Source organism: Phodopus roborovskii, unplaced genomic scaffold, assembly GCF_943737965.1.
Source record: "Phodopus roborovskii unplaced genomic scaffold, PHOROB, whole genome shotgun sequence".
In the NCBI taxonomy this organism is placed as follows: Eukaryota; Metazoa; Chordata; class Mammalia; order Rodentia; family Cricetidae; genus Phodopus; species Phodopus roborovskii.
The window spans coordinates 23,347,942-23,368,843 of record NW_026125295.1 but is presented as its reverse complement, the minus strand read 5'-3'; the positions used below and the strand labels follow the sequence as shown (position 1 = coordinate 23,368,843).

The 20,902-nt window shown below is 43.4% G+C and overlaps 1 protein-coding gene across 1 annotated transcript in view; it reads right to left on the bottom strand.

The window, feature by feature from the left end:
* Positions 1 to 20,902, bottom strand: part of Clstn2 (calsyntenin 2) — a 556,633-nt gene that overhangs the window by 440,275 nt on the left and 95,456 nt on the right. The gene's annotated exons all lie outside the window — the stretch shown is intronic.

The window sequence follows — 20,902 nt, the reverse complement described above, 5'->3', positions numbered from 1 at the left end:
GCTGTGCATGTGCACAGTGCTGTCTGAGGACTTAAGGATCCTTGAAAGCCAGGGTCATCTGACCTTCTAGTGTAGGTGTCTCTTCCCCATAGAACCTGGTTCTTCCAGTTTCCTAAGGGTGACAAGACTGACCTCAACTCTTGCCAGGATAATCTCTTGGCCCAGTATCTGTCATGTAGTCCTAGCCTCATAGAAATGAGCAGCATGAGACACAACAATTTAACACTGATTCTGAGGTCCAGGAAAACCATGTTTAAATTCTACCTTGTAAACATGTGCTATGAGGCAAGATTTGATTTTTTTCTGATATATATATGTGTATGTACATATATACATACATACACATATATATAAAATATGGGTATATATATATTCAAATGGGTAATAAGGAATACCTTCTTATATAGATGTGAGATTAAAAAAGATAGCAGTAGAAGCAGAAAGCCATCTGTGATATGGTACATGACACTCAGCAATGGGATGGTCATGATCACAAGTTATTTAATATACAATCTACTGTTACTGGCAAGTTGTCTTTGCTTTTGAGGCCTATGGAGGCTGAACTCTGCCCTGCCTATCAGCAGAGGCCTGATTTCTGTGGGGCTGCATCTCAGAAGTCTATACTTAGGAGAAGTCTATTCTGGTCTTGCCATTCATCTGGTGTCTTGATGCCATTCTGCACCCAAGACCCTCCATGTAGTCAAGTTAGAGTGGGAGACTCACTCCATCTGGATGCCCCATGCTGGCCAGTGAGGCAACAGATTGGTTTGCTGCATGTAAAACAGAAAGATGGTGGGTTCAAATTTTAAATGAGAGTGAATCATCCCGCGATCCATAGTTGGATCTTGGGCCAGATTTAAACTTAAGTATTTCTTCCAGACGAAAAAGACCCTCTCTCATTCACACTTTTTTGAGCCCTGGTTTGTTTATTTGCAAGATGTGGGTTTATTTAAAAAAAAACAGGAAGGGAAATAAAGTTATGAAACCCCTACAAAACATGTGAAGACTCCTCCCCAAACCATATGGGAGGATTTTCTGTTATCATTAAATAGTGGAAAAGTCACACACTTGATGTAGCAAAACTAAAACTGGGCCCAGGTGGTATGAAGTTAGAACTTCATGTAGAGATGAGGCCAATGCCTTCCCCAACTTGGAATCACTCTTACACTCTCATATTCCAGTGCACATTGAAAACAACGTTTATAAAGCCCCCTAAGTACATCCCTGTATTATGATTGGATATAAAGTATTCTGCAAACACTTTCAATGATTGAAGTTTAGGACATTGGGCCTAGTTGGAGGCAAGTTTGAAGGGTTGTATCTTGCCACAGACTCTATTCTGCCTTTATCTTTGCCGCCTGTCTGTCATGAAGAAAGCTACTTTTCTCAAACACATATTACCTTCATGATTATCCTTCTGCTTGACCTCAGCCAGGGAAATATAGAGCCAAAGTTTGTGGTTCAAAAATGTGAGTGCAAATAAATCATGTCCCTATTTTATTGTTTATGACAGCCATTTGTCACAATGGCAAGAAGCCACATTGACAGATCATGGTAATATTCAATTATAGTAATTGCTCTTGTTTGAAGAAGAAATTGGTCCTTTCTACCAAAAACTGACTTCATACCAGAAGACTCTACCACATGAAGAATTGGTCATATCTTCAGACACTGGACAATGCATTAGAAGTTGAACACTAGAAATCCATAAGGCTAATTTCAAAACTCAAGTCCCTGGCAAATACTCCTGCAAGAATCAGAGTATCAATTCATCTCAGTGAGATTCAGAACTGAGAAGAAAAACAAAATATTACTACAATCTCAAATCCAAGGCCTTAGAGATTCCATTTGGATGGAAAGAATGAGGCAAGGATATAGGCTCAGAGTGGGTCACCCATATGGACTCTTCAGGGATGCTACTGTGTGCTATGCTCTATGTCAGGGACCTGCAAGAATCAAATGATTGGGGCTTCATAATGATTCTAATTAGTTCCTTGGTTCTACTTACAGATAAAGACTCCAATGTCCAAAGAGGTAGAGTGGTTTATTTAGAGACATGATGCTTGTAAGTGGCAGGTTTCAGATTCAAAATCAGTGGCTCAGGGCTAGGAAAATAGCTCAGTCAGAAAAGTGCTTGTTTTGCAAGCACAAGGACCTGAATTCAGACCCTCAGCACCCCTGTATGCCAAACCCTGTCTCCATTTGCTTGAATATCTATTAACTTCTTCAAGCTCCACTCTAGGAAAAGGAAGAGGGTCCTTCAGATCCACTTACCAAGTGGCAATGGGCATATTGAGCCCAAATGTTAGGGATGCAGAGATAGGCGATCCCATTGGCCAATTGTCTAGCCACATCAATTAGCTCCATGTTCATTGTGAGATTCTATCTCAAAGATTAGAACAGAGTGATTGAGGAAGATATCGTGTATCTACTAACCATACACATATGAATACACACACACACACACACACACACACACACACACACACACACACACCACACACCACATGGGGAAAGACAGAAACACACAGTGAGACAGACAGAGAGACCAATGGCTACAGATCCTTTTACCCAAATGTCAGTGTGATCCTTCACCCAACTACAATATGTCCAAGAAAGACTGGCAGATGCCCAGAAAAAAACTGTGACTCCCTCAGAATTGGATGTCCTCCCAGTCTGCACAAGTCTCTTTGAAGCATCCCCAAGGGGTATCTGGTTCTATGTGTTTACTGCTGCTCTTGGCTTGAGTGTCTTAGGATAACAGGGCTGTGTCTGTATATTAAGCACAGCGCTAGAATAGAATCAACAGAATCTCATACAAATACTATGAAGTCTATGCCAACACAACTCCTGCCAAGAGGGCAGCACCTCTATGCCAGCCAAAGAAACAGTACCTAAATGCACACTGCCATGATTTAATCATTTTCAGCAAGGCAGAAATGCAGAGAGGAGACATGTTATTTCAACAACCTTATTAACAGAAGACAGTAAGGCAAAGATACAACATCAAAATGATGGAGGTGGCCATGTTTCTTTCAGGAAACTGTCCTTCCTCCAATAACTACTCACAGGGGAGCCCTCATGGTCAGAAGGGTGACAGCATCTGCCATTGAGCACATAATCATCAGACACACTCAAATTCATATCCCAGAATCATCTCTTTACCATGTTTTCCTGTGTCTCTCACAGGGTCATTTGCCTCTGGGAGGTTTATTTTTTTTTTCCTTAGTGGAGGGAAAATTTTTGAACCCGCAGTAGAATTTTAGGTGTCAGAGGGGGACTCAGGAAGTTATGGAGGATCACATTGGCAACTCACATGTGTCACTGCCTGTATACACACACACACACACACACACACACACACACACACACACACACACACACTGCTACTGGGGCTCCAGGATGGGACTTTACCACAATACTCTACTCCACCTCTGCCTGCCTCTAATATAACAGGGTGATAAAGTTGAAAAGACAAGAGTCTCAGGACAAAGCACTTTCTAGCTGAAAGGTCACTGGCAAATTATTTAATTACTTAAAACTTCATTTCTTTACCCTAGTGCCTGGGGATATCTGCTTATCTGTAAGAATGAGTATTATGTGAACAGGGATTCCACATGGATGGTCAATTGCAAGATTTCTTTATCTCTCCACCATGGTTGAATAGACCACATAGTATTAAGGATGGTAAAAGCAGCTAGTGTAGGTCTAAAGTCCCCCATTTATTGTTCATTGGGACAGGTGCTCCTTATTCTTAAGGGTGAATGTGCCAACATCATCCATAAATAAAGTCAAGCAAAATGATGCATCTCACCATTTCCAGAAATTGAGACTTTTACATTTTAGCATTCTCTGACCTTGTGGCTTAGAGAGAATTCAAGGAGTTTATGGAGGGAAGTTAAGATCAGGTATTGACTTGGAGAATAGGTGAATTTTCCTCCTAGGTCATCTTGTCCTATCTCCAGCTCTTTTGGCCTCTCTTTTCAATATAAAACACTGACCTGCATTTTTGAAGTTGCCAGAATAATAGCTTTATAGGAGTAAACTTTTTAGCCAAGATGAGAGTAGTTCTTGCCCCAAATTACTGTTAAAATCATGTACCAGTCCTTACACCCTCAGCCTTTCTCGTGGGCAGTCACAAACTCATTAATGACTTTCCTTTTTGTCGCTCCATTTCATCTATCCCATATCCATGGATTTTCCCCACTTCCTTCATTTTAATTTTGTGCTTTTATTCTTATTGTTTTGATGTATCAGTGATGAGCATGCCCATTTTGTACTTTTTGTCAAAAGATGGCTTTATACTCATGTCTCAATTAGAATGGCATTTTCTAATATGTTAATTACCACTACATTTTTTTTAAAAATGTTTCTAATGAACTCATATTTCTCTTTTTCTAACTTCTGGTATTGACTGCTTTATGATTTTATTTTTTTTCCTCATTGCTTATTAAAGCACTTTGTGGGTTTGCATCCCACATAGCTTTGCTTACATCCCATAAGTTCTGCCATATCTGCTCTATAATAGCTATAGTTCTGATTTTGATATTCATTTGTATCTAAAAGTCATTGGCAGCAATTATATTTTTCCAAGTTATTAGACTTTATATAGCATTTATTTTAATTATTGGTGTTAAACCATGATTCTCCACAGGTGTGAAACACAGTCTCCCAACAGCAGTGAGAAAGAACTTGAAAAATGGTGACGCTAAGGAGCCAGCCTGAAACTTCAGGAACAATTAACAACAAGGCAGAGGAAAGATAATCAAAACTTTCCTGCAAGCAAACTCCTTACTCGGCATCTTTCTGCAGCAGAGCACACTTCTCAGCTGCTGGTGGCCTCTGCTAATTCTGGGAAGAAAACCAAATAGATTTCCTAGAAATGTTTTAGCAGTAGATCCAGGACTAGAACAGAATGGCCAAGGCTGTCGGTCTGTCTGGTTGAAACTACACCAGAATGCTGTGTTCCTAGTTCATGCTCATTTCCTGGGTATGATACAAAGAGGTTAGAGATCACCTTCATCTTTCAGATGAGGCCCAGATCATCAAGACCACAGGCTCCACAGCATCCTTTAAGATTGAGCATGGGTACCTAGGTGTGAAGACATATATGACTCTATTGGGTTACTGAAGGAATTATCGGGACCCTCGTGGACAGAAACTGAGGCTCAGAAAGATGAAACTGCCTAGGTCAGGGTTCATGATACAGGAGGATTCTCCTACAAATGAGAGATGGGATGATAAGTGGAGACATTCCTTGTTCAGAAGAACAACTTTCTGTAACAATAGACAAGATTCTGTTGGGGTTCTAAACTACTGTTTACACATTCAACACTGGAATGACTTATTCCCAATCTTCATTTATGCTTCTTGTTCCCTAATATGAGAGATGATTGTATTTGCTGCTCAGTGACTTGAAGCTTCTGGGTCCCAAAGACCATCTGGGATCAGCTGGGAAAGTGACCTGCTTCCGTAGATGTGCTGGCCTAGAAAGAGCCAGCTCTTATAGCATTTTTGAGTAGGTTTCAGGGAGGGTCCTAAACTGTAGATTAAACTCAGACCAGAGGTCCTAACTCTAACTAACAGAAACCACAGACATATATATGTTCAGCTCTTAGAGCTGCCCCAGGCATCTCAAAATCACCACTCCAGAATTTAGATAGATTTTGTTACTTCAAACACATGTGTATGGCATAATCACAATTTTTAATACTTTTATAACTCAATATAGTTTCTTTTGTAATCCAATGTATTATGTTTTAACTATGACAAAGCATTACTCAAACAGCTCATGAACTTGCCCAGATTTCTGCAGATGTAACAAAAATATGTTAAGAGCCTGGGATAGAGAAAAAGAAATAGGTTAAGAGGGGAGAAAATACTTGTCCAAAGTCACAAGGTAGAGTAAGGACAAGAATCCCATTTTATCAACCCAGCTGGCATATATGTGCTATGAAAAAGTGCGGTGTGGGCAGGGGGGTGGTGAGCTCATAGCGCAGTAATACAGCGATGCTCAGCCCGAGTGGGCAAGGGAAGATGAAAAGCTGGCCTGTGCAATCTGCAGCCATGCCAGCTCAGCCAGGGAGGCTCAGCACAGCAATTACAGGTATTTATTATTTGTTTTCCTGAGGTCTGCTCACGTGGAACCAAGTAATAGATTAAGTGATCCTCCAGTGGCCTCATGAGAAGGTTGGGGAGGGGTGTGTGGATTTGTCTTTATACTTAAAACTCACAGCATGCACTACATTCTTTATAATTGCATCAGATCAGTTTCCGGAGTCAACACACACCTTGGTATTGCATCTCACAGTGACAGGCATGGCTGTCTAAAGGATAGGAACCCCTAAAGTCATAGCATGATCTTTTCTTTTGCTACCTGAGGTCAACAGAGTGAAATCAGAAGGAAGCAACTCAGAGAAGAGGAGTCATCACATATTCAGGGAGATCAGCCAAAGGTGTACTTTGCAAGGCAGACACTTAGCATCCAGGGCACCCTGCCCCAATCCCCAGGTATACTGAGCTCTTACCTTTCTTTCTCTTCACTGCTTTACCACCACCACTAGGAGTCACAATAACAATGACAATTAGCATCAAGTCAGACAGTTTGGAGACTGCCGGCTGACAGGACTGCTCAGTGTACACAGGCAACCCTATTTAACACTGAATGATGGATGCTGCAGTGAACCCAGGTTGCTGGGGAACATGGAGGAGAACAGCTTTTAGCTATCCACGAAGAAGTGCAGGAACAGAGGAGTCCTAAGTGGACAGCACAACACATGTAGGGAATGGTGGCAAGAAACAGTGGGGGTCACAAAGGACTTTTGACATGTCTGCTGCAAAGTGTAAGCATGTCCTGGCCTGTGCAGGAAAAGTCAACATAGGACACCTAAGGATTCTGAGAAATGCAAGGGTTTCCCTTGGTCTTTATTAGAGCCTAGCAGATAATGTCACATGCAGGGAAAAGCAGGGAGGGTATATTTAGAGGGACTGCAGCTGGGAAACATGGTGCAGGGGACTGCCTGTCTCTAGCTGCAAGTCGCCTACCCAGTGCTTAGGAAGGAGCAAGTGTGGTAGATACTGTGGAAGTTAGAACTGACCTTAGCCATGAGCACACCAGCACTCACTGGAGATCTCCCCTACCGGACAGCCAGGCGGGTGAGTAGACCATGGCTCCTCTATGATGGGCAGTCGACCCTTCTCACATAATGCTTTCATGAAGCATGAAGCCATGCAGGTCTCATGGGCCTGTGCAAGCCCACGGCTGATAAGGAAAGCTGTGTACTAGTACCATTTCTCCCCTGCCTTTTAACACACACACACACACACACACACACACACACACACACACACACACACACCCGAGTCTTAAATTCCCTATCGGTCGGAAAACAAATTTTGATCCAGAAAAGACCACCTTGAGACAATGATCATTGCTTATCTCTTAGTGTCAGACCTTGTGCCAAGCCAATGGTAGGTGGGGAAGAAGGGATGGTGCTTCCTGCAGTCAGTCTGCGGAAACTGGAGAGACTGAAGTAAAGAGAATGTGAGCAGAGATGGCATTCACCCTGTGACAGAGGGGAGTTCAGAGCGAAGGGCTATGGGATGAGGCACTATCTACTTATTCTGGGGGTAGAATGCTCAGAGATGAAAGAAAGGAAGGGAGGGAGGAAGGAAGGAAGGAGGGAGGGCACACTTGTAAGTCCCAGATCTAGAAGAACAATGGTGCCTACAAAGCTCCAGTGACTTCTTACTCCTGTGATTAATAGCAGTTATCCACAGGCTACCCACAGCTATGCTACTCAGACATCTTTACCAGGCTGGACCACTGGTAAGAGACCCATATGCTGAATGGTCACTGTACGAAAGAAGGAACTCTTCTAACCATCAGGCTCAGCTGCTCCATTGTCCCCTCCCATGCTGGAATGTAAGAGGATCAGGTGCCCAGAGTATGGCTGAGCCAGGACTGCCACCTCGACTCCAGGATTTTCCTAGAGTCCACACATCCCACATGCAGAGAAAAATTAACTCTATCTGCTTATGTGTAGTTCATGTGTAAAAGTTCCTTGGGGGTTGGATTGAAGTAACTCCCTTCATTTTGGCAAAGTGACAGGGGTGGTCATGGTTATGGCCTTTGTCAGTCAGCTCGCCTATTCTACAGCTCCTCTGTTGATGACAGCACATCATGCACAGTGACTCTCAACGCAGAGAATATCTGGAAGAGTAGTCTTTCAGCTGTCACCGCTGTATCTACAGTATTCCTTTGGGGCCAGACAATCTGTACAGTGCACAATAAAAAACTCAAAATGTTAAATGCTAAAACCCAAATAATGTAATAAATAAATGGGCAAATGAAATGCACAGTTTCCGAAGTGAACTACAACTTTTCAATAAAGCAATGAAAGCAAAGTGCTCGACATTCTGAACCACCAGCTTGGGGAGTGGAGGAAGTCTGGGGTGAATGTGTGAGGAATGGATAAAGTCCTGGGTGAATGTGTGTTATTGACATGAGCACAACCATGTCAGGAACCCTCATGCCTCAAGCCCATGGGAATTGGCAGGCTTCTCCAGGTCAGGCTCAGGGAATTTTCAAAGCCTTTCTCTGGTTTTTCTGCAGATACTGGCAGTGTGTGCAAACAGCAGCCACAGCATCCTCCTCCTTGGGGTAACTGCAGCCTGAGACTGCTCCCTTACAGAGACTGCCCACCTAGACTAGCTGGCCCCTCCTCCTGTGCTATGCATAATAAAAGCTCTGAGGTTCCAGTCGCTGCTATAGTTGGTGATGCTCTGTCAGAATGGCCACAACCCATCTGATGCCAGCTTTTCTGTATATGTGTTTACATGTCTGTCCTGCTTTCATTCCCACATCAGCCCAGTCAGGTTTCTGGGACCAAGTGTACAGGATGCAGCAATTAGTGAAGTGCAAATCTAAGCTGCATCCCAAGTTAATCTTACCCAGATCTGCCATCAAGAAAAGAAATGACACAAATACAAAGAAGGCTTGTGGAGAACAGATTGGGCTCTTTTATGTTTGAAGATTTTAGTGTGTGTGTGTGTGTGTGTGTGTGTGTGTGTGTGTGTGTGCGTGTGTGTGATAGAGAGATACAGAGACAGAGTCAGAGAGACAGAGACAGAGAGACAGAGATAGAGAGCTCAAGTATTGACCTTTGGAATCCAGAAAAGGGAGGGGCCATTCCAGAGCTGGAGGTTCAGGCAATTGTGAGCCACCTAACATGGGTGCTGGGAATAAAACAGGGCTCCTCTGTTAGAAAAGTACTCAGTCTTAACCACTGAGCCATTTCTCCAGCACCAAAAGAGCTCTTACACACATTGTTAGAAATGTAAATCAATTGTCACCATGTAAATTCATGTAGAGACTATAAGATCTTATAGAGACTGTAAGATCCAGACACACTACTCCTGGAAAAGCACACAGAGGACTATAACTCAGCCTCCTACTGGGGGACTTGCACATCCATGTCTCTCACTGCACCACTCAGAACACCCACCCTAGATGCCTATTAACGTCCACAAAGGATGGATGGAAAATAAAATGGGGAGTGTGGAGTTGCATGCAGCTGTAAAGAATGAAATTGTGTCATATGCATGAAAATACAAGATAGAGATTATCCTGTTCAGCAAAATTAAGCCGGAATCAATGCATATATGTTGTGAAAGCACAAGGAAGACTATTTGGGAAAATGAAGGGGGAGATCTGGAAATGGGTGGTGAAGTGGGTAATAATAGATGGTGAATACAGTTCACGTAAATGATGTAGGTGTATGGAAACATGATAATGAAAACCTTGGTATGGATAATGGGTATGCAGTAATACAAAAGGGAAGAAAAAAATGATGGAAACATGTTGTTGGATTCTTCCCATGTAGCAGGGGCCCGGCAGAGCCATGTGAAAACATGCTAGTAGCAGTTCAGGAATAGGGCTCCTCATTCTTATGTTATAGATGTGGAAACTGAGGCTCAGGGGTGTTAAGAAAATCATTCAAAGCCACAGAGCTAGTGAGAGGAAGAGCTAGGCCATAGCTCTAGATTCCTCCAAGAATCTGCCAGCATGTTATTCTCACAGCAGAAGTCTATCCCAAATGAGTGCTATCTATGCTACTAAGCCTCCAAGTTTTTTTGCATAAATTCTTCCTTTGAACAATTTGGTTTATAAAATAAATGAACCGCTCCCAGTATAATATTGGAAAGTGAAGAGTTAAGAATCCCAGGATGAAGGAAGGGCTGTAGAAGGGAAAGGTACTGTGCCAAGGACAAGGACCTCCTCGAGGGTATCTCAGAAGGGCAAGCTTCCTTGTTGTCTAGATCTCAACCTCAATCTTGAAACCTAGGCAGCAACCACACCTACACCTTGTCATCCTGGTGGGCTGGTCAAGATGAGTGTGCATGAAGCTTGACACACAGCCTAGGGAGAAAGCCAGGTAAAGTCGGTGGTCCCCTGGCACACTGTCCACTAAGCTCTCCTTGATCCTGTGCTCAAGAACACTTTGATTTCTGCCCTGCTCACTGCACATCTACTGAAAACATACTTGCTATACTGAGCACAACTTTAGGAGACATGCTCTTGTATTCAAAGCATGTTCCAGGCCCTGGAGGGCAGCAGTGGATAGAAAAACCCTGTTTTTGTGGACTGCTACCTTTGGGAATAAGACTAACAGTAGAGGTCCTGTGGGCTGCTCCAAGTCCTTTGTGTACATTTGCTCCCTCAGTCTTCTTGCCTTAAATCTTCTGGGAGAGGAGGTAATATCACAGGTAAGGAAACAGAGGCATGGGAGAGTTTGATGTGTAGCCTAAATTTTTCAGACAAAAAGCAGAGCCAGGGGTTGAACTTGGGAGTCTGATACCAGAACCCACATTCACTATCCTATCCTACCCACTGTTTCTTATCTGCTGATGACATGCCAGGCCATCTCACCTTGGTTTTATACAAGGTGTCGTAGCTTCTTCTATATGATGTTCTTATAGGGAGGTCTGGCAGCCTCCTCTGGCTTCCTGGTCTTAATCTGTGGCCTGCACAGATCCTACCTAGTCCCTCCTACCCCACTCTTACCCCATAACCTCTTGTGCATGTCTCAGGAGCTGCCTCCCAAACAGCATCAGGATGGTTACCCTGTCTTTCGAGGTTCTCACAATCATTGCTGCATACCCTTCTGTTTCTCTCTGTTCCCCACTGCCCAATACACAAACAACACCCTCCACACTCCACTCTCTAAATCTGGAGAGAATTGCTGCCCCAGCTGAGTACTAACAGGGGAAGAGGCCATTGCTCTGAAGGACAACAAGTTTACATTAGCGCTACCCAACCTCAGCTCTTCGCTATAGAGCTTTGCCAGTTTAAGCTGTCACCCGGAGGATTCTGCTTTAGCCTGCACATCCCATGACAATTCTTAATCCCAGAAACATGCACATTTCTGTACCTCCCTCCCAACACTAACAGCATTTCATCTATCCTCATAATGAAATCCTAATGATATCATTGTAACTGGCCAAAACTCAGGCCCCAAGTCACCAACCTAGACAATAACCTTCCCTTAGGCCTTTCTCCTACTATACCTGCTTATGATTCCAGAAGCCCCTGTCTGGAGCTTGGGATCATATCTCATTTCCCTAGTCAAATCAACCCCTACACTGGCTTAGTCAGCTGGCCACATTTCCCTCCACTAAGTACGGGGTTGTAGATAATAGTTACACAAGGTTCAGCTGTTGAGAAATTGAAAAACAGAAGGAGCCATCTTTAATGTCAAATAAAGAATGCCCAGAAGCTAATGAGATGGATTTTTACCATCCACATCTCACTAATAAGGTTTTTCAGAAAGTAAGCTTCAGAAGAATTCTCACCAGATGCGATTCTTGGTCATTTGTTAGGAAAATAAGCATTTATTCCCCATACCATAGCTCTTCAATTCCCACCTAAAACCTCCTTTCACTGGTAACGTTAACCTAGTTTACAGGAATGTATGGCTTCGAAATAAGGTCAAATCCTGATAATTAGCTGTGATCCATATTTTGTATCTGATAATTGGTGCATAGCCACAGTGATAATTGGCCTCTACATTTAGGGAGGGGCACATCTTAAGAAAGCAAGGTACTACTCTTCATGTGCTCTGATCATGTGTCTCTTTTGTTAAGAGGTTGTTAAACTGAGAACTACAACCTAGGAGAAAAAAAAATGTATGCATTGGCTCTCGAGGATGCAATTAAAACAGAATGTAAATATGACTAATGAGGCGATTAGCTTTTCTGGAAGTATTATGCAGGAAAAATCAATCGCTGGCTTGTAACATTCCCATGCTAAGAAATTCAGTTTGGTAGCATAGTGACCAAAGGGATCTTGGGAGAAAAGACATTGACACTATCAGAGAAGGTCTATAAAAAGACCCCCCCTTTTTTCCAGTCTGATTTTCTCAGCTATAGAACATTCACTGTCACAAATGTCTCCAATGTAGGCTGCTCATTTTCAACATGGCACCCTAGAATGGCATTAACTCAGGAGTCAACAGTGCTGAGCCCATTGCTATGGCCCCTCCCTTTATAGTGGGGTGGCTTTGAATGGCGCATGCCTCAGTTTCTTCTTTCACAATTTGGAATCATATCCCTGACCCAAGGGTTGAGGATCATGGGAGCCAATGCATGTCAAGGGCCTGGTGCAGAAAAGAACAAGCTTCTGTGTCCCAAGGAAACTGTATCAGAACTGGAGTGCAGCAGCAAAAGAACTCCCTTGTTCAAGGGAGAGACCCTAACACGAAGTGTGGGACTCCAGCAAGGGCAACCCAGTCATCAAGATCTTGCCTTCCAAGGCTAAGCTTTGTGCTCTTAGACACTACTGTCTCATTTGCACTATCTATAAGATGACAACATTGTACCAAGCAATTCCTGAGGCTCTCGTGGGAACCCAGGATTATCCAACACAACATTTTGGTGACTATTTTAACACTAATTAGCCTGAATTTCTAGACAGAGGCATAGGAAAGGCTTCCTCCTGGGCCAGAGCTTGAACTGAGCCTTGGTTTTCCAACCATTCATCCAGAAGCAGCCAGCAACTAATTTTAAAGCTCCTACTATGAACCAGACAGCACTAATACCATGCAGCATCTTAAACCAAACAGCCACGCAGTGGCTTACTCTGCCACTCACTTCCATTTCCCCCTGTGGTCTTCTCCCTCTCTGGCATGACTCGTCCCATGTGGTTCAGCATTCCCAATTAACAAGCCATATCTTCCCAAATGCTCCCAATATGAGAGGCAATCTTCCCAGTCACCGTATGCTCAAAGCCCTCAGCATTCTCCCTTCCTAACCTCTTTATCTCTTCTGCTTTACACACCACCCTTAGTGGGCCTGGCCTGATAGCTCTCTGCTCTCTGCTCTCTGCCTCTCTCTCTCTCTCTCTCTCTCTCTCTCTCTCTCTCTCACACACACACACACACACACACACACACACACAAACACACACAGCAGACTAAGAAAGTAGGCTCTGATAATAAGATGCTTCCTTCTGCTTTCTACCACCTTCCTAAAAGGAAGATAAGGTGAATGCTTTGTTTCCTTCAAGGTGGTGAGCAAAGAAAAGGAAGGCTGAGCCCCACTCCACAAAAGGACATGATGGAGGCTTTAACTTTATCCCTGCTCTAACTCCCAACACAACTCTGAATGCAGATGCTGCTATTCATTCTTTTACCTGCAGAAACCAAGGCTTTAAGAAGGTGGGTTCATGAGGACCCCAGTCTCAGTGTGTAAATGAAGACATAGGGCTTTCAATACAGCAAAGGGATTCTGAAATTCTCCTCCACCATGATTTTTTTATACTGAGACTACACATCCTCTTCTACCTCCAATGACATACTTAAATGCTTCAATCTGGAAAGATAAGCAGAACTATTTGCTGTGTGTTCAAAGTCAGGTGACAACCCAGGGCTCCCTCAAGGGAGAGGCAGGCCCCTGAGAGCCAGGGCTTAAGCAAACAAGATAAGCTGCATAAGAAAATGGCCTCTGGACTGCCATCCATCTCTGGGAAGGCTTAGATAGGAAGCAGCAGGTGATGAAATGGAGTAAAATTCTGAGTGGAGAAAAAAGATGAAAATGGAAAGTTTTACACATCACTGAGCTGCCTTCCTATCTAGAGGGGAAAATCCAACATTAATAAAGCAGAAAACCTTCAGCAAAATCAAAGCCCGTTTTTCTGTCAGGCTCAGAAACAATACATAAACCTACAGGCATGTCCCAGGTGGGTTCCAGAAATAGCCACATTTCTGAGAAGTTGAGTGGAAATAAAATTTGGGGTGAACTTGACGTCATGAACCAGATGAGAAAGAGCTGCCTCTCTGGGTGAAGAATTGTATAGGTGTCACTTTTATGACATGAGCTTTGGATTTTTTTCTCCTAAGCTACTTTTTACCCTTCTTCCCATCCCAAACAAAGTCATACAACCAATTACAATCAATGTTATAATGTGACAAGAAAGTACTCAATTTAGGAGCTAACAAATTTGCCCAACATGAACTTCACCTTTATACAGTGACTTTTCCTATTGACAGACTCACATGCATTCTGCATATCAGTTAATTTGTGAGACACTGTCTCCTTACCTTGCAGAGATGGTAAGCAGGTGACTGTGAAGATGGGTGGGTACATCTGGTGACAATGAGAAATGTTTGTGTAGCCAGTAGACCTAGGTTGGTAAGCTAGGTCACATTTTGCTGGATCTTTGTCCTTGAACAAATCATACTCTTTATCACTGGCGGTTGAGCATTTCTCAAGGGGTAGGAAGGATGCTTATGACTTAGGGTTAAAATTATGATCAAACATCTATGTATGGTATCATGGAACTGTCATCCTAATTACTCAAGAGGCTTAGGCAGAAGATTGACTTGAACCCAGGGGTTTAAGGCCAGCATTGACAACACAGTGAAACCATGCCATGACTAAATGACAATCAGAAGTGCACGGCATTTGACATTTATTGGAAAGACACTTCATGACTACCTGGCTGCTAACTCTCCCTACATCTGATCTATCCTTCAAGATCCAGCTCAATATCAACTCCTCTAAGAAGCCTTCCCAGACACTGTGAAAGAGACTCCATGTTTCTTCCAGTCACCATTATCCCCTGGGACTTTATCACTCGCTTATTTACCCTGTAAATATGGGGGGGGCACCTGAGGACTGACAGTAGAATCTGCTTGTTGTGGGCCTGGGCTAACTCAAAGAAGGTAGCCTATAAACATGAACCTAATAGCTGAGGCATGACAATATCCAAAGGAACTTCAGGGACAAAAGGTTCCTTCATGGGCTGAGACTCCTCTCAATGCCAAAACCTTTCTATGGCCAGTCTTACTCCATCTAAGATGAGCTTATCTACTCCTTTACACAGAAGATGGAAGGTGAAGTAGGAGCTTCATCAGAACCAACCTCACAGCTCAGAGCAGCAGGAATGGAAGCAGACCATAGGAGAGGAAGTCAATATGGGGAGAGGACTGGGGAACAGAGGAAGACAGGAACGTGCAAGTCAAGCATCCAAGAGAAAATTCACCACCGCTATCCTTTTGGAAGCTAGCCTTAAGCAGACTTTGCCTTTATCCTTTCTCTTCACACTTATCACCAAGATGAGGCAAGTGACACCTTTGGAATTCTCTAAAGCCTTTTGCTTGCCATACCCAATGAAAGCTTGCCATGCTCTTGACCACTGCCCCTACCCAGCTGACCAGTGAGTATATACTCAGACACAAGCCAGTAACTCCGGGAAACCAGAATTGGCACCAGATTGCTTTAGTCTAATAAAATTTACGTTGTAAACAAATTCAATTACATCATCCAGTGTGTGGCTGGTGACTGGAGAGGCAAGGTCACTTACACACATCCATCACCAGGGTATAGAGAGCTAGGGGTGTGAAACTACCTCCTACCAGAGCCCAGAGGATGGCAAGACAGAGTTGAAATTTCTGACTGGAAGGACTGGCCCCGAGGCAAGGGAATACTTAGCTCTATGCCTTGTTCTTCCAGTAGTCAGAATAACATCAAGTCCCAAGTCTGGGAGCATACTGTCAGCTGGACCATGACAATGGGTTCTCTGTAACTCTGCAGGTTTCAGCTGGCTTGGATTTCTTAACGTCAGTCTACCTCTGTCTCATATAAAAGCAGGTCTGGTTGAGCCTGAAGTATCCTATTAAACATCTCAAGTGTTGAAGTAGGACTTCCAGAAAATAAGAGAAGGCTCAGAGAGGTTAGGTTGCATGCCCAAGAACACACATTTGGTATTCAAATAAGTTGGGTTCCAGAGCCCAGCAAAGCAATGACTCTTCTCACAATGACCAACTGGGCAAAGAAAGAGCCATACTTCACCATGAAGCCAGGAAAGCCAACACACCTCAAGGGCCATTTCCAAACTATTCATTATTGGCTCTAAAGCAATATATCTTAAAATCAAATGTTCCTCATGCTGCCTACTACCAGGGATGCTTAGGATCTAGGAAGTTTGGTAAGATGGAGCTAGAAGAATAAACCTAGAACAAATGTAAACATAGGGGATGATCTGTCAATAATTTGATACAGAATTATCTGAAGAAAATATCACTTTCTGTACAGGCTCAGCCAGGCAGGCCTGGAAAGATCAACAGACTTCGATTCTCTATCCATTAAGGGTATTTGACATCTAAACTCTCAATCCTTCTGATTCCATAAAGATTCTAGTTCTCAAAGTGTGGAACCTGAACCTCCAAGCAGTTACATCCTCTGGGAACTTGGTAAACATGCACATCCTTGAGCTCCATTCCACATCTCCTGCATCAGTAGCCCTAAGGTTTAGATACAGTGGTGTCTGTTTCCCCAGTCCTAGATGGGTGGAGGAATAGTCTGATGCACCAATATCCCATGGTAGACACTGGTGCTCTATGCCCAGGACCTGAAGAACTAATGATCCAGGGGTCTGGGTCACATTACAGTCCAATGGTATCACCGCCCCTGATGAAAATGAAGTGATCCATGTATTTATGTATCTTCATATGTGTCTTCACAGGGGAAGGTACATGGAGGATGAGAACAACTGCTCTGTTTTCCTCACAATGAGTGGAGAACCAGGAGTAAGACCAGAAAAGGAGCAATGTGATAATATACCCTTCTCATGGTCCTGGTAGCCAGCAGTAGGAATTAGTCTCCTTCTTACTCCCTTGGTACTCAGCAGAACTCTACAGGGTACAGGCAGGGGAGGAGGGAAGAATAAGAGAGCTGTTCAAAAGATGCACAACAGGCATGCTGAGGATGGATCAGGAATGAACTAAAGGCAGGACAGGTTTCAACTCTGATTTTAATGGGCTCCAGAAAAGTCTGTGATATTTTATCCAAGTCTGATTGTCTCACATTCATCAGGGAAAGTCCTGAAGGTCTGCAAAGTTGAGCAAATTGCACATGCCACAAGATTGATGGCTTCACCCAACAGCTTCTCCCTGATGCAATTTTCTATTTAAACCCCAGTTGTACAAAAGACCTTGAAGCTGTTCACACCATCAGCCAGGTCTGGCCTTTGAACAGGCACTAGAGACTGTTTCCTGTTCCATACAGCTGAAGGAGACCCTAAAGACAGGCAAGGAGAAGACAGGCTTGAGCAGGCTAACCCCAATGGGAAGTCAGGCTGTGTTGAATCTAGGACAATTTGCAAAGGTGTGTGCTTTTTGTGGCTACTCAAGCACCATGTGTCTTTCTTTCTGGTGCTTTGAATCCTGGTCACCCACACATGCCCTTCAGAACTGCAACATAGCAGTAAGAATAGGAAGATAGGAAGACAGTATCTGCTCAACTGGAGACCAAAGGCTGGGTCCTGTTGACTCATCATTCTTCTGTATACCTAGGGGTTTATTATACCATCACCTTCCACATCTCTGCTATCATCCCTTCTCCTGTCTCCCAAGACTGGCCCTGTTCTTTCACAGAAATTCAGTCATGGCTCCTTGCTCAGTCAGAGTTTTCCAAGAGCATAGCATTTGCCCCTGGTGATCTCCCTTACCCCTTCTACTGCAGCATGCAGATGCTAACAGCTTCTACCTTGATGACCCCAAATGCTTCACTGTGCGTTACTGGTGACCCATAATCTTGACCACATCTTTGATCCACATGGAGGAGCTGCTATGTATGTTGTTCAAACAGTGGTCAACTTCTTGTGTCTCAACCTAGAAAACAGTGCCACCCTTAAATGATCTCTAATTGCCTGCTCTGAGTTGCCCTTGTTTCTTTGGTATTGGAGATTCTGCCTTCCACAGAGATTCCAGAATAGAGTGGAGGGGAAACCCTAGAGGAATGCTATATAGGTGATAAAGATGGGTGGAGAGTGGGGCATGTGTCAAGCCCTATGGTTAGTTCATCTAAATTCTAAGGTAAGGGCTAATATACGCTACTGCTGTTGTAGCAGTGTAGAAAGTGAAGCTGGTAACCAATCTAGAGCCTCCTTTGGTCAGACTCAGCCAAAGGTAAGGAGGTAAGTGACCTACCTGAATCAAAGCAGTCTGCAGAAGACTGGTGCTGGTGAGGACCAAAATGTGGAAGATGGAGAAGAGGTGTGGAGGAGCAATAATGGAATAGTACAGTCCTGTGTTTTCAGCTGAGGTAAAGGGTGTTTACAGGCTTCTTTCTGGGTCATTTTGGAAGAACTATTGGATTCATCAATGCCATGAAATGTGTGTTGCTCTTTCCTGTGCCCCCATAAACTTCCAGAGCAGCAACTAGAAGCCTGGCAAGCTGCTCATGAAAAACTATGGCCCACATCTGGCCTGCCTCTCTGCATGTCAGTAGCTCTCTTCCAAGAAGAGAGACCATGATCAACAAAAGAAGTAAAAATGGTATGGACAAAACGGGTAGACTCTAATAAGCATTTAATGAATGGCTGCTTCTGTTCCCTTATTCTAGAAATAATATTTTCTAATCTAGACACTATAATTGGCAGTTTAAGAAGGAAGGTTAAAACTGTTTATCACACATTGATTTTCTGCACCTGGAATTAGAAATCTCACCTTAAAAGATGGTTTTCCTGATTGTACTGTTACATTCCAGAATTTCCTTGGCAACAGCCTTCAGGAAGACAAGGGATTCAGTCAAATGCTACCCTAAGGGGAGGAGAGTTGAAGGCAATTTATTCCTCTTTGGAGCTGGGCTTCTGCAGAGTGTATGGCTAGTATGATCTCGGTGGAGGCAATTTTCATGCCTCAGATAGAATTAACTCACAACTCCCTATGCTGCAATGTCCTTCTGATTGATCCTTAGGCTGGTAGTGCCAGCTTCTTAGGCCTCCTTAGGAGACAGGATCTGGTGGGCAAGGACTGGCATAAGGAATATCCATGGGTGTCAAAGCGAATAGTGGGACTGATCATTTTGGGAGGGAAAATAGACAATGGAACACACAGGGGTTGGAGATACAAGATGAGAATCTAGGAGAACATCACTCCTGGGCAGAAAGGGAGACTTGTCTTTCCCTCTAGGTGTGGGCAGCCTAATGCAGCTGCCAGAGAGCCACAGCTTCAGCAGGGAAGAGCACAGCATGAGCACGCTGGCTCCTCCGTCCGCTGCTGAGGTCTCTACTACTGGATAGCACCCAAAAGAGGAATTCTGCATCCACACCAGTTGGTGGGCTAAAAGACAGTGAGACAAAGGCAAGTAAAGAATGTAGGAGTGAATTCACAGCCAGCTCTCACCCAATAGCTGTATAAGCCAAGACAATCCATTTAGGCTACTTTTGTCTCAGATTCCTTATTTGTAAAGTGGAAATCATAAGCATATCTACCCAGTAGGACTGTTCAGAAAACTAAATTAGTATATGTAAGTAAAATGCAAGGAATACTACCCAGCCCTTGGTGAACACTGACCTGGGCTAGTCGCCTTCAAGGACATTATCTACGAGTGTGGTCATGTTGGGGCAGGACCAGAGGAAACCATTTATTCTCATAGGAGTTCACCAGCAGACATTGGAACGGTATCTGGAGCACCACTGAAGATCAAGACTTATGCATTCATTTTTTCAATGTGAATATGCTGCATATCCCAAAATATAATGCATTGTGCTAATTTAATAACCATGCATCTTAGAAGTTTTTATTTCAGTATCTAAGGCAAAAACATCAGGTTTCCATCTTAATAATGGTGCTGTATCATATAAGGATTTCATCCATTTGGGCACAATCCCTCGCCATATTCCTTTCTCCTCTCTTCTGTCTCCATGGGAACAATATCCTGATCATTTTTATATAACATATTTTAATTTTATGGCCAGGAAATTAATATTTTATTATGTCATCATTTTAGGTAACTTACAGTCATTTTACAATCATGGTGTTAATTCATGAGCTTTCTTCTCAAAATAATTTACATCAGATATGGGTTAAAAGAAAATGCTAAGCAATGTTGTTGGTTTCACCAAGATGAAGAAATGTCAGAGTCCCAGGAGAACAATCTGGAGAAAGCTTAAAAACTATCACAAAAGCAATGTACACTCTAAACATCTGGATAAAATGCCTCTCCTCCAGGTGGCAGCTGCAAGAGCATAAGGCGAAGCAGGGTTTAAAAAAAAAGCAGAAGTAGGAGAAAAGGAAGAACCACCCTGGCCTTGGAGCTGGGTGCACTGGCAACCAATAGAGCAGACGCAAGGTATCAGAATGACTTCTTTTGGTGGGCATCTAGACAGCCTGAGACTTCAATTAGCCACACCCCTGGGAGACTCAGACCTGAGAAATGGAATACTGTGAGATTGGGGAAATGTAATTTTAAATCAGATCCCCACACTAGTCAGTGAGCTGAAAACACAGTGGGAATTTAAGTCTATACGTGAACTTTCCACAGGACACCAAGTGGCTCACAGGATGTTAGCAAACACTGCACAGAGGGGCCGGCATTAGCAATGGAATGCTGAAGGAAG